Source organism: Microcebus murinus, chromosome 30, assembly GCF_040939455.1.
Source record: "Microcebus murinus isolate Inina chromosome 30, M.murinus_Inina_mat1.0, whole genome shotgun sequence".
Taxonomy (NCBI): Eukaryota; Metazoa; Chordata; class Mammalia; order Primates; family Cheirogaleidae; genus Microcebus; species Microcebus murinus.
The window spans coordinates 6,063,812-6,077,165 of record NC_134133.1 but is presented as its reverse complement, the minus strand read 5'-3'; the positions used below and the strand labels follow the sequence as shown (position 1 = coordinate 6,077,165).

The 13,354-nt window shown below is 43.6% G+C and overlaps 1 long non-coding RNA gene across 1 annotated transcript in view; it reads right to left on the bottom strand.

Annotated features, from left to right (window-relative positions):
• Window positions 1-13,354, bottom strand: part of LOC105862199 (uncharacterized) — an 88,361-nt gene that overhangs the window by 32,497 nt on the left and 42,510 nt on the right. The window lies entirely within an intron of this gene.

The following is a 13,354-nucleotide window of genomic DNA, read 5'->3' as shown; positions in this document are numbered from 1 at the left end:
GAGCAAGACTGAAACCCCATCTCTACTAAAAACAAACAGAAAAATTAGCTGGCTATGGTGGTGTGTGCCTGTAGTCCCAGCTACTCAGGAGAAGTGCTTGAGCCCAGCACTTTGAGGTTGCAGTGAGCTATGATGACGCCACTGCACTCTAGCCCGGGAAACAGAGCAGGACTTAGTCTCAAAAAAAAAAAAAAAAAAAAAAATTTAGTAAGCTTGAAGACAGGTGAATATCTCTAACTCCAAATGCAAAGAGGAGAAGAATGAACAAATACAGTATAGAGAATCCAAGTGCTGTGGAACAATATCGACTGAGGTACATATTGTATAAACAAAGAAGATAAAGAGGTGGAAGAAATACTTGAGGAAATAATGGCCTAGATTTTCCAATATTTGTGACACCAAACCACAGATCCAAGCAGTTAAGAGAACACCAAGCAGGATGACCTTCTTCCCCTTGCCAAAAATCACGCCTAGGCATATCATATTCAAACTGCTGGAAATCAAAGACAAAAAATCTTGAAGGCAGCCAGAGAGATTTAAAAAATATATATTACCCAAAAGGAAAGAAGATAAGAACTACAGGAGATTCTCTCATGAACCATGCAAGCCAGAAGGCAACAGTGACATATTTAAAGGAAAAAACCCTATCAACTCAGAATTGTATCTGCTATTGAGGAATAAATAACCAGTATGTCTTCCAAAAAAAAAAAAAACCACTTTGGGAGAGAATCTGAAGAAACCAAAGTACGTTGCTAAGTTTGCATCACACAGGCTATGGTAAGCCACATAAGATATGGAGCAAAAGGGATAAAAGCCAACATGTCTAATGGATGTATTAATATTTGGAAAACATTTTTAGAGAATGCAACTACAAAGTTCTGTTAATCTCCCTTAAAAATCAACTAATTTAATCTTGTCAATCTTCCTTAGAACATTTAATAGTTCTTTCTTCCTGCAAATGTCAACTTTTATCTTTAAAAGGTACCACCCCTTCCCTTTACTACCACCATTTATCTAACCTTGTATTTCCTCTTCCACTCACACCCCTGTTCAAGCCAAGCCCAATCCAATCTATGCACCGATTCACAAACTCCCTGCTTCATTCCTACACTCACACATTTACACCCGTCACACCCGAGAATTCACGGCTGTCGCGCCCTCAAGCAACCCTGAGAACGCCCTCCCCTTCATTGCTATTCAATAATGCTCAGATGGCGACTGTCGCTGCGAAAACGTTTCTGACCAGTTAACCTCTAACTTTTACTAGTCAGATGAACTACCTGGTTCTCGTACTCTTGCTGTGACAACTAATCCCAAGTCTGCCCTTCATGGTGTCAGGCCTAGTTGCCTCTCAGAAGCTAAAGGCGACGCGAGATTCGTCTGACCCTGTAAGGAGAAACCAGCACTGAAAGACAGAATGTCCCACACATCAAAAAATAGCCTTGGTGGGGGGTGTCCCTTCAACATTGTAAGCCGACAAGAAGATGGTCTCTCAATTACCACTATGTGGGGTGGGGCTTTCAACAACTGAGAGCTGTATAAAGAAACTAATCACTAAGTACTCTTCATTTTCCTAAATTTTAAACACTTTTGCAGAGTTTTTCCAAAATTATGATTTTGCAGAGAGAGTACTCTTATGCTAAGAGTCTATGCCCTAGTTTCTAGGAGGGGACGACTGGGGTCAGCCCAGCCTCAAATGTTAAGCCAGCCTTCCAGCCAAGAAGGTAAAGAAGCTAACTATCACAACCATTTTAAGAATTAATCAACACACTTTATATACTTCTCTGTGCATGTTCTAAGACCCGTAGGAGATAGAAACAATGCAACGTAGTCTCCATACAAACATATACACACAATATATACAGATTTGAAAAGATAAATAACAACACGTGACAGTTTAATGTTAGGTCCCAAATGGACTAGTACTATTAACATGAATAAGTACCACGGGATTTCGGAGGAAAAGCTTCAAAAAGGATAGGAGACTTCAGCTGGACCTTAGAAGATGGATAAATACTGAGTGGCCAAATAGGCAATGAAGGACATTTCTGTTGATGTGAATGCTGGAGAAAGCCTTGCACAAACAAAATTTCCACCTTAATAAATGAGAAGAACTTAGAAAAGTAAGATGAGGTTTATACCATGGAAGACCCTGAATATCAACCTAAAGAGTTTGGACTTTGTCTGAAGATGAGATTCAGTGAAGCTGCAGGTATATCATTAATGTCTGTCAAACAGATCATTAATTACTATCAAAGAAAGACTATAAAATAGACTATTAGTTTGAGTCAGTACAGTTTTCTCATATATTTCTCTTGAAAATATATCGCTTCTCAGACATAGATCAGAATTTTCTTGTACAGTTTTAGGTAAGGCTCACTCTACTTAAAAGTGCCTGTAAAAATAACTGCCAAATTTAAATACAAATATTACAGCTCTCTTTTAAACAGTAAGTCAAAAGCAATGGAATCTGTTTCATACATCTAGGGGTTAAATAGTATTATAATTCTGTGCTTTCAAGAAATACCTCCAAGTTCAATAGATTGGTTAATTCTACTCTCCTTGGAAACTTTGTTCTATGAGTTTTAAAACGTCTTACACTAAGTTTAGATTATTTACTTATCAGTGAATTTTAAGAATTCAGTTCTAGGATGAAAAAATGAATAGACAGTAATTTTGAGTCTAAAAGACATGGGAAAGACTAATGTTCACAAAGCCCAACAAAAAATGTAAAGTTAAGGATACTACTGTTAAGATTTACTATCAACAATTCACCTTTATTTACATGTTAAATAAATGTATAAATATCTTTATTCACATGCTAACTAAGCTTTAGAATGTATCAGTCTTTTCAGCTAATTTTATTACAAAGATGAGAGGAAATATTATCTTTGAAAAGATACGGACTGGAAATTCATAGAATAAATTAGGACTAAAATACACCAGAGTCTCGCTACCAAGGAAAACCAAGTCCATGAGATAGATCCACATTCTAAGTTAAATGATTTATAATAAAGGTTTTTATACCGTCTTACTAATGAGACTATGTGTGTGATATGGTCTAATAAAATAGATCTAGTCTACTGTTAATCCCACTCTAAAATGGACACCTTCTATTTTATAGTGCCTTTAGATTCTAAAAGCACTTTCCTATGCATTATCTAATTTGGCCCTCATAAGTATCTTGAAAGAAGGTACTATTATTTGCCCTTTCTTACCAGTGATGAAACTGCATTCTTAAGTAGCAAACCAAGAGCTAGAATCCCCAGGTTCTCTTCTGGTAATAGGTCTGTTTCGACATGCAGCCTCTCTAGCAAATATCACTGCCAGGTTCCAACACATTTCGATTATAAAGGCTAAACGTCCTAGGTCTATTTTATGGCATAAACTGAGTTATTTCTATTATGTCTGGGATAGGAAGATAAGTTTACTACTTTTATATTTACTTTTCTGTACATGCTCTATCCTTACCCAATCAAGTAGAAATTTTATATGGATATATCCACATAGAGCAAAGTTGGCAGAGAAGTAAATTTTTATAAACTAATTTTTTTCACAGACCTTTCCATTAAATTGCATAAGTACTCTCAACAGACTATATCTAAAACTATCAGTGAGAAAAAAATTGCGAACTTAAAGGAAATCCAAAAGCATTCACAGCTATCCAAAATTCATTTGAACCATAAATTATATAGCTTTGGGAAATATCACATCCCACAGCCGGGAGCCATGGCTCACACCTGTAATCCTAGAATTTAGGGAGGCTTAGGCAGGAGGACCCTAGAGGCCAGGAGTTCAAGACCAGATGAGCAACATAGTGAGACACCATCTCTATAAAAATAAAATAAATAAATAAATATATATATATGTGTGTGTGTGTGTATGTGTGTGTGTATATATATATATATATATATATATATATATATATCACATCTTTTCCTTTCCTAAGCCATCTGACAAGTCAGATGAGACTCTTTAGGTCTACTTTAAGTTCTTTTTGTACTATTTGCTAGATATCGTGCCAATGTACTGTAGTCATAAACAAGAGTCAGTAACACTCTACAAGTTTACAGATATGACAATAAATTCAGGCAGCTGTGAACACAGGATGAGAACAAAGTATGATCTGACAAGCTTTTCCTTTCCCGTATAAATACTATCAGAAACATAATTTTAGTGCCCCATAAAGCAACAAGCTAATAACATTATGAATTAAATACATATATGTAAAAATACAGTTTTGAACACAAAGGAAAGTAAAATGCAAATGCCAGATTTGCGTGGAGTTTTATGAGACATGCTTCTTCACTAAAATAGGCTTTGCTTCTATTTAAACATTTCAAAACATTAACTGTTTAATAGTTTCCCCAATGGCGTATGGTTTGAATTGATATTGGCAAATAATTATACATAAAATGAAGTTGCACTGAACTAAATGTTAGTAAAAGTGACAACATAAAATACAAGCAATATAAACCATGGCATGGGTGTATGCCATATTACCAGCTGAAAAAATGTCCTGCAATTACAGGCCCCCACTATTTATTTCGCTGGTGTATAATTACACTTTATACATGTTTGTTTAGGAATATCAATCCCAGACATCATTTTGAGAATATAATTAACTGGATAATAAAACAGAATGTGTGTATATGTATGTTTTACTATTTTGTGTTTCTGTATTTCAAAAAAAGTTAGTCTTTGTTAGTTGTGTTTAACTGCCATCTAGAGTTAAAATGAATCCATTTCTCTCCCCCTCTGCTACTCCTCTTCAAAATTTTAGGCCACATAAGCCAACATGTTTAATCCCTATTTCATATCAAACAAATATTCTTCAGACAACAAAACTGCAAAAGGCTAATCTTATCTAATTTTTCAATTTACTGTTAACATGTCCACTTGCTGCACATATTTAAAGTTGACTAAAGATTGAGACTTGCATTTAAACTAATTTAAACACTATTTTTTATCATTTAAACAAGCCAAGGAACAACTTAATACACATTTGGACTTAGGGAAATAACATTAAAAAGTTCGAGTTAATTTCCAATCTATTTCATGGCCTATAATTTGTACTTTTTTTTTCAGTCCAAGAAAAGCAGACCCAAATAAAAAGATATTGTTTCATTTTTATATCTGAAAAATATGATTAAGAAAATTAGCTAAATTCCAAGTGTATATTCAACTAATTAAACCTTGTAATATTCTTATGTTAAAAGCGGCATTCCTATCCCAATGTGGACAGAGTTTATAAAAATAAACCATCAGTACAATTACTCAACCTTTTGATATAAGAAAGTGAAAAGAAATAAAAAAGGGATACTTAAGTCAGATTTGAAAATGACTTGATGCCTAACAAAAGAAATGTATTTCACACAAAGTGTTAAAAAAAATAGGTAAAACATGTTAATGCTCTTCTCACATAAATAAAGGGTATTGGTGTTTTGGTTTTTTTTTTAACGGCCCAAATGCATTAAGCCAAAACAGCCATTTCTGACAGTAGTTTTACACATCATTAGATCCTGAAATAAAGAAGTTGCAATCCACTAAAACTGCAACTCTTGTTCTTTCAAAGGAAATTATATGAACGTTTTCAAGTGGATGCACATATCAAACAATAATGATGAAAAACTGGCTGGTGCAAAGAGCTTTGGATGTTTTCAATAAACACAATGGTAGAGCTTCACAAAAAGATGGTGAACGGCAAACTACAATGCTTACCAAGTACAGTAGTCAAGTATAATGCGCATTTTTAAAAGGCTCTTAATTGCTTGCTCAATAGTGGACTAATGATAAAGTTTTTACAGGATTATAAGAGCAAAGGGAAAAAACACGGTAAAAAAAGAAACAGGCAGGCCGGGCGCGGTGGCTCACGCCTGTAATCCTAGCTCTCTGGGAGGCCGAGGCGGGCGGATTGCTCAAGGTCAGGAGTTCGAAACCAGCCTGAGCAAGAGCGAGACCCCGTCTCTACTATAAATAGAAAGAAATTAATTGGCCAACTGATATATATATATATAAAATTAGCCGGGCATGGTGGCGCATGCCTGTAGTCCCAGCTACTCGGGAGGCTGAGGCAGAAGGATCGCTCGAGCCCAGGAGTTTGAGGTTGCTGTGAGCTAGGCTGACGCCACGGCACTCACTCTAGCCTGGACAACAAAGCGAGACTCTGTCTTAAAAAAAAAAAAACAGGCAGGGAAAAAAATGCCTCCTTGAAGAAAAGGCTGGGTTAAACAATCATAGAGTGACGAGTGAAAGTATTGAGAGACAGTGAAAAATCACGGAGACAGGATTGCAAAAGAAAATGCTTTTATAAATTATACAACAGCTGGAAGGATGTCAGTTTCAGACAAAAGGTTTGTGTGAGCTTTAAATTACTGAAATTTGGGAAGCAAAAAGTACTGATGGTCCCTAACTTAAAACAGCTCCACTTATGATTTCTCGACTTTACAATGCATTTTGGGGGTATTAAACGCATTTTTGGCTTATGATATTTCTTGACCTACAATGGGGTTTGTATTGGGAGGTAACCCCATTGTAAGCTAGGGAGCATCTGTGTGCATATTTGCCGTACATACTGTTGGGTCTCAGAAAAAACACCCCCAAAAGTAAGGCACTTCGGGGTGCTGAGCACTTTGAACTAGAGTAGAAAAGCCTTAGAAGCTGCCTCAGAATCAAGGACTTCCAGACCTCCCCTGTCCTCCCTCCTCCCATCCCCAGCACAAGGTGAAATTTTTCTCTAGTATCCCCTTAGCTGCCTTAAGACCTGCCCACCACGGAACACAGCTGCCTCCCATCCCTTCCCTGAGATTCCACTACCTATCCCAGGAAGACTAAGGGATGTAGCCACACCTGTTCTGCCTTTTGGGCTCATCCAAATTCCAAAGAGAATCGTTTACAAACTAATATTTCTGTCTCCCGGGTCCGTTCACCTTCCCTAAAACCATTTACTATCCTTCTAAAAATTGCCTACAGCACCCCACCCTCCATTTCTCTCTCCCTTATGAGGACGGTATTTAAGCCTCAACCATCAGGCCCCTCTTTGAATCTCATATTTTACACGGCTGCCGTGTTTATGTACATTAAATAAATTTGTATGCCTTTTTCTCCTGCTAATCTATTGTCAGTCATTTCGGCTGAACCTTCAAAGAGGGCGGAAGGGAAGCTTTCCATCTGCTTCTACACCAGGCTGGGCACAGTGGTTCATGACTATAATCCCAGTCTTTTGAGGCAGGAGGATCACTTGAGCCCAGGAGTTTAAGACCAGCCGGAGCAACATAGCAAGACCCATCTCTAAAAAAAAAAAATTTTTTTTTAAATTAGCCAGGTGTGGTAGTACACATCTGTAGTCCCAGCTACTTAGGACGCTAAGGTGGGAGGATTACTTGAGCCCACCTTGAAGTTACAGTGAGCTACGATCATGCCACTGCACTCTACCTCAGGTGACAGAGCAAGACCCTGTCTCAAAAAAAAAAAAAAAAAAAAAAAGGGAAAAGAAAAGATTTCCTAAGAATTATCATGTGTGCTTTCAATTTAAAATTTCTAATGCTTTCTCAAGTGAATTTTAGAACCAGTGAGGTTTATAATTTGCTCTTCCAAGGAAGGAAGAGGCATATGCAAATGCTCACTAGAAATCTCGGATCGAACACAGTTTTATAAGCAAGACCTTGTTCTCTGAGCCAAGAATAGCTACAACACAGACACCAGCTGTGATAATGATTTCTCTACTGCAGTGTTTTATCTGATTGGACCTAGCCTGGTAGCTAGTTCACTAACAAAAGCTCCTAAAGAGGTATCTAGTTATAAATTCTCTCTGGTCAAAATCCATCAAGGGCCAATTTAAAGCATTTCAGTTACATTTTGAATTGAGAATATTTTACCATAATAAAATGGACAGTCAAGTATGAAACAAGGTAAAATTCCAATGATTTTACTTCAAAGTGAAGAAACGCAGACATACAGGCAATTGGACCCACTTTAACAAATTTCATCCAGGACTTCCTGAAATAGGAAGAAAAACTAACTCCATTTCAGTCCTAAGTCCTTCATTTTCTTAGTACTTGTCTACCTAAAGTGAACTCAAAGACGGTGGGTAAAAGGATGGTCTCTATATAAACTATAACAGAATTTACTGTTAGTAACTTGGGGTCTTTGAAACAGTCAAGGATTCTGCAATTCTTTCAAGTATCTCCCATCCTTTAAAGCTGGTCCTTCCTTTTTTCATCCCCACGCCTTGTCTGTTCTCATTTCTTTTCTCTACTCACCTGCCTCACCTACTCCAATAATGCCTTCTCCTTACTACTGTCGAACCTTCATTTTCAAATTTTCTGGCACTAGAAATCAAATCCTCAAAACTGGGGAAAAGGAGAAAACATTCTTCTCAAAGGTTCCTTTCTACTGGGCCTCACACCGGATGTACTCTCATGCACACATTACACGCAACTGCTTCCTTCACCTAGAACATTCCATACCACGCTCTCCTGCCACCTGCCACACGATCACAAAAATCAGACTTCCAAATCCCTCCCACTTCTCCAAGTCCACTTTACCTTCCCAAATGCTGTTTATGCTATTCCAGCTTGCAGTGCTGTCTCCTTTCTTGTCTAGCATCCTCATACTCTGTGTGACACTAACCACACATTCTCAAGACAACATACAGAACATTTAGAATACTAACATCAAACGGGCTGGAGTTCATTTACTGTCAGCGTGATCTTAAGGAAATCATTACTCTAAGCTTCAATTTTCTCAGCTACATAAATGCGGATGGTAAGAGTTCAGCACCCTTGCTCATAGGGTTTTCATGAGGATTAGATAAGGTAATTCATACAAAGTACCTGGTGCAGAACAGCACTCAATAAAAGCTATTTTTATATTGTCAGCATCCTCCTCTAGCTTTTTGTGTGTATCTGAAAAGCCCAGCCAGATCTAGGTTCTTAAGGCCAGACTACACCTTACAGCTGTTTTAATACATCTTTATAGAATTTATGACTAAATGACACAATGATTTCTACATAATGAAACTAAGGGGACAATTACAGAAGATGATATGAGGCTAAGGGGATAATTATAACACGTTGGTACAGAGAACTAGTCCAAGGGTTAGGAAGCATTAACTTCACTGCACATTCACAGAATGTCCCATTATGGGTTGGGTGTCACTTAGTAGGCTGTCGTAATTTGCAAGGCAAGCCATGAATACCTCACTCCACAAAGTACCCAAACGTACCTGGTAAATACAGAAGCAGCTGCCAGAGAGTGTCCCTAACCAGCCGAGTCCCTTACAGAAAGGACCGACTGTGGGCTATGTCATCAGAAGGGCATCTGTCACAGCAGACCTTTAAGCAGAGAGCAAGCACTTTTATCATATGCTATACATCATCAAAGTATATCTACCTGACTTCTAGTGTGGTACATTTCTGGTTACTGCTCTCCTAAAAACTGCAAGAGAATTCCCAAGGTATTCCTTGGTTCACAGCGAAGGCAGACAATGACCTAAAAGAGCTGGGCTCAAAGTGGAAAAGAGCTGGATTTGTCCCAGCTGTGTCGCTATGCAAAATTACACAAAGCAAGGGGTCAGGAAAGTTTGTCTTAAGCGACATACAAATGCTGTGATGCACAGTGTCTCAGCTATTTCACGCAACCTATTACCAACTTAAGAAAAATCCTTATTTCTAAATTTCCATTAAAAAACAAACAAGAATTCTTGTAACCATACAAAAGCTTATTTCATTCGTAGAACACAGGACAGTTCAAGGGTCACATTTCATCTGTACTAAGTGGTAAGGGGGTGAAACAGTGAAATCAAAGGTCCAATCACCTGAACAGAGCTCCCTGAAATTACGATAGCTTTTCCATGGGGGGAATTATTTCATCCATTCATCCAAAAATATTTTTGGGGCACTTGTATGTCAAGCAGTTCTAGTTTCTAAGAATACAGCCGAAAACCAAAGAGACAAAAATATCCATTCTTAGGAAGTTCAAATCCTAATGGTGGGTGCAATGGTGAACAAGTGACTATATTATAGAAATGTTACTGTCTTGCGGAGAAAACTGAAGGAGGAGGATAGGGAGCCAGGAGGTGGGGATCTAATAATTGGGGGTTCAGGGATGACTTCTGTGAGGAACCAGCATTGAAAGATTGAGGAACTTAGCCATCATGAATAGAAGGGAGGGAGGGGAGGGGAGTGGGAAGGAGGAAGGGAAGGAAAGGAGGAAGGAAGGAAGAAGGAAGGAAGGAAGGGAGGAAGAGAAGGAGGGAAGAAGGAAGGAAGGAGGGAGGAAGGGAGGGAGGAAGGAGAAAGGGAGGGAGGGAGGAAGAGAAGAGGAAGGGAAAGGGAAGGGGGCCGGGCGCGGTGGCTCACGCCTGTAATCCTAGCTCTCTGGGAGGCCGAGGCGGGCGGATTGCTCAAGGTCAGGAGTTCAAAACCAGCCTGAGCAAGAGTGAGACCCCGTCTCTACTATAAATAGAAAGAAATTAATTGGCCAACTGATATATATATATAAAAAAAAAAATTAGCCGGGCATGGTGGTGCATGCCTGTAGTGCCAGCTACTCGGGAGGCTGAGGCAGGAGGATCGCTTGAGCCCAGGAGTTGGAGGTTGCTGTGAGCGAGGCTGATGCCATGGCACTCACTCTAGCCTGGGCAACAAAGCGAGACTCTGTCTCAAAAAAAAAAAAAAAAAAAAAAAGAAAGGGAAGGGGAAGGGAAAAGGAAGGAAAAGGAGGAAGGAAGGAAGGAAGGAAGGAAGGAAGGAAGGAAGGAAGGAAGGAAGGAAGGAAGGAAGGAAGGAAGGAAGGAAGGAAGGAAGGAAGGAAGGAAGGAAGGGGGAGGGAGGGAGGAAGGAAAGGGGAGGGGAAGGGAGGGAGGGAGGGAGGAAAGGAGGGGAAGGGAAGGGAAAGGAAGGAAAGGAGGGAGGGAGGAAGGAAGGAGGAGGAAAGGAGGGAGGGAGGAAGGGAAGAGGGAGGAGGGAGGGAGGAAGGGAAGAGAGGAGGGAGGAAGGGAAGAGGGAGGAGGGAGGGAGGAAGGAAGGAAGGAAGGAAAAGAGGGAGGGAGGAAAGGAGGAAGGGAGGGAGGGAGGGAGAGAGGGAGGGAGGGAGGGAGGAAAGGAGGAAGGAAGGAAAGGGGAGGGGGAGGGAGGGAGGGGAGGGGGAAGGGAAAGGAAGGAAAGGAGGGAGGGAGAAAGGAAGGAAAGGAGGGAGGGAGAAAGGAAGGAAGGAGAAGGAAGGAGGGAGGGAGGAAGGGAAGAGGAAGGAGGGAGGGAGGAAGGGAAGAGAGGAGGGAGGAAGGGAAGAGGGAGAGAGGGAGGAAGGAAGGAAGGAAAGGAAGGAAAGGAGGGAGGGAGGAAGGGAAGAGGGAGGAGGAAAGGAAGAGAGGAGAGAGGAAGAGAAGAGGGAGGAGGGAGGAAGGGAAGAGGGGAGGGAGGAAGAGAAGAGGGAGGAGGGAGGAAGGGAAGAGGGAGGAGGGAGGAAGGGAAGAGGGAGGAGGGAGGAAGGAAGGAAGGAAAGGAAGGAAAGGAAGGAGGGAGGAAGAGGAGGGAGGAAGAAAGGAAGGAAAGGAGAGAGGGAGGAAGGAGGGAGAAAGGGAAGATGGAGGAGGGAGGGAGGGAGGGAGGGAAGAGGAGGGAGGAAGGAAAGGAGGGAGGGAGGAAGGAGGGAGAAAGGGAAGATGGAGGAGGGAGGGAGGGAGGAAGGGAGGGAGGAAGGGAGGGAGGGAGGGAGGGAGGGAGGGGGGAGGGAGGGAGGGAGGGAAGAGGGGGGAGGGAGGGAGGGAGAAAGGGAAGATGGAGGAGGGAGGAAGGGAGGGAGGGAGGGAGGAGGGGGGAGGGAGGGAGGAAGGGAAGAGGGGGGAGGGAGGGAGGAAGAAAGGAAGGGAGGGAGGGAGAAAGGGAAGAGGGGGGAGGGAGGGAGGAAGGGAAGAGAGAGGAGGGAGGAAGGGAAGAGGGAGGAGGGCGGGAGGAAGGAAGGAAAGGAGGGAGGAAGGAAGGAAAGGAGGGAGGGAGGAAGGAAAGGAGGGAGGGAGGAAGAAAGGAAGGAAAGGAGGGAGGGAGGAAGGGCATAGGGGGGAGGGAGGGAGAAGGGGGAGGGAGGGAGGAAGGGAAGAGGGGGAGGGAGGGAGGAAGGGAGAAGGGGGAGGGAGGGAGGAAGGGAGAAGGGGGAGGGAGGGAGGAAGGGAGAAGGGGGAGGAAGGGAAGAGGGGGGAGGGAGGGAGGAAGGGAGAAGGGGGAGGGAGGGAGGAAGGGAGAAGGGGGAGGGAGGGAGGAAGGGAGAAGGGGGAGGGAGGGAGGAAGAGAAGAGGGGGAGGGAGGGAGGAAGGGAAGAGGGGGGAGGGAGGGAGGAAGAAAGGAAGGGAGGGAGGGAGAAAGGGAAGAGGGGGGAGGGAGGGAGGAAGGGAAGAGAGAGGAGGGAGGAAGGGAAGAGGGAGGAGGGCGGGAGGAAGGAAGGAAAGGAGGGAGGAAGGAAGGAAAGGAGGGAGGGAGGAAGAAAGGAAGGAAAGGAGGGAGGGAGGAAGGGCATAGGGGGGAGGGAGGGAGAAGGGGGAGGGAGGGAGGAAGGGAAGAGGGGGAGGGAGGGAGGAAGGGAGAAGGGGGAGGGAGGGAGGAAGGGAGAAAGGAAGGGAGAAGGGGGAGGGAGGGAGGAAGGGAAGAGGGGGAGGGAGGGAGGAAGGGAAGAGGGGGAGGGAGGGAGGAAGGGAAGAGGGGGGAGGGAGGGAGGAAGGGAGAAGGGGGAGGGAGGGAGGGAGGGAAGAGGGGGAGGGAGGGAGGGAGGGAGAAGGGGGAGGGAGGGAGGGAGGGAAGAGGGGGAGGGCGGGAGGGAGAAGGGGAGGGAAGGGAGGAAATGGGAAAGGGAGAGGCAGAGGAGCGAGCCCGCGTGAGTGCCGGGGAGGGCGCCCCGAGCGGAGGAGACAGCACACGCAACAGCCCCTGCGGCGGGAGCTAAGCTTCACGCAGACGCCGGGGTGGAGAGAATGAGAAACACCTGGACTGGCGTCCCAATCTGTGCCCTCTGCTCACCTGCAGAGTAACCTGCAGGAACGAGACGGCACGACCCGCCCCGAACCTCCGTGCTTCCCCGTGCACACCAGAGGGGCTGCCGCCGCCGAGCGGGCTGGACCGGCCGCGGGCCGCCCCCTTGGCCAAACGCGGGCCCACAGGGCGCCGCGGGGACCCCAGGGGACGGCGCGCGGACACGACCCTGGCGTGACGCCACACGGAACGCGGGACATGCCGAAGGGATGCGGCCCGCGGGGCTGCCGGCGGGCGCGGGAAGGGCTCCGTGCCGCCCCGCTAAGTGCGGGCATTCGCTGGAAGAACTGGAAAGTTCCGCTCGAGCCCTTCGGGTCCCTTCGCGGGTTTTG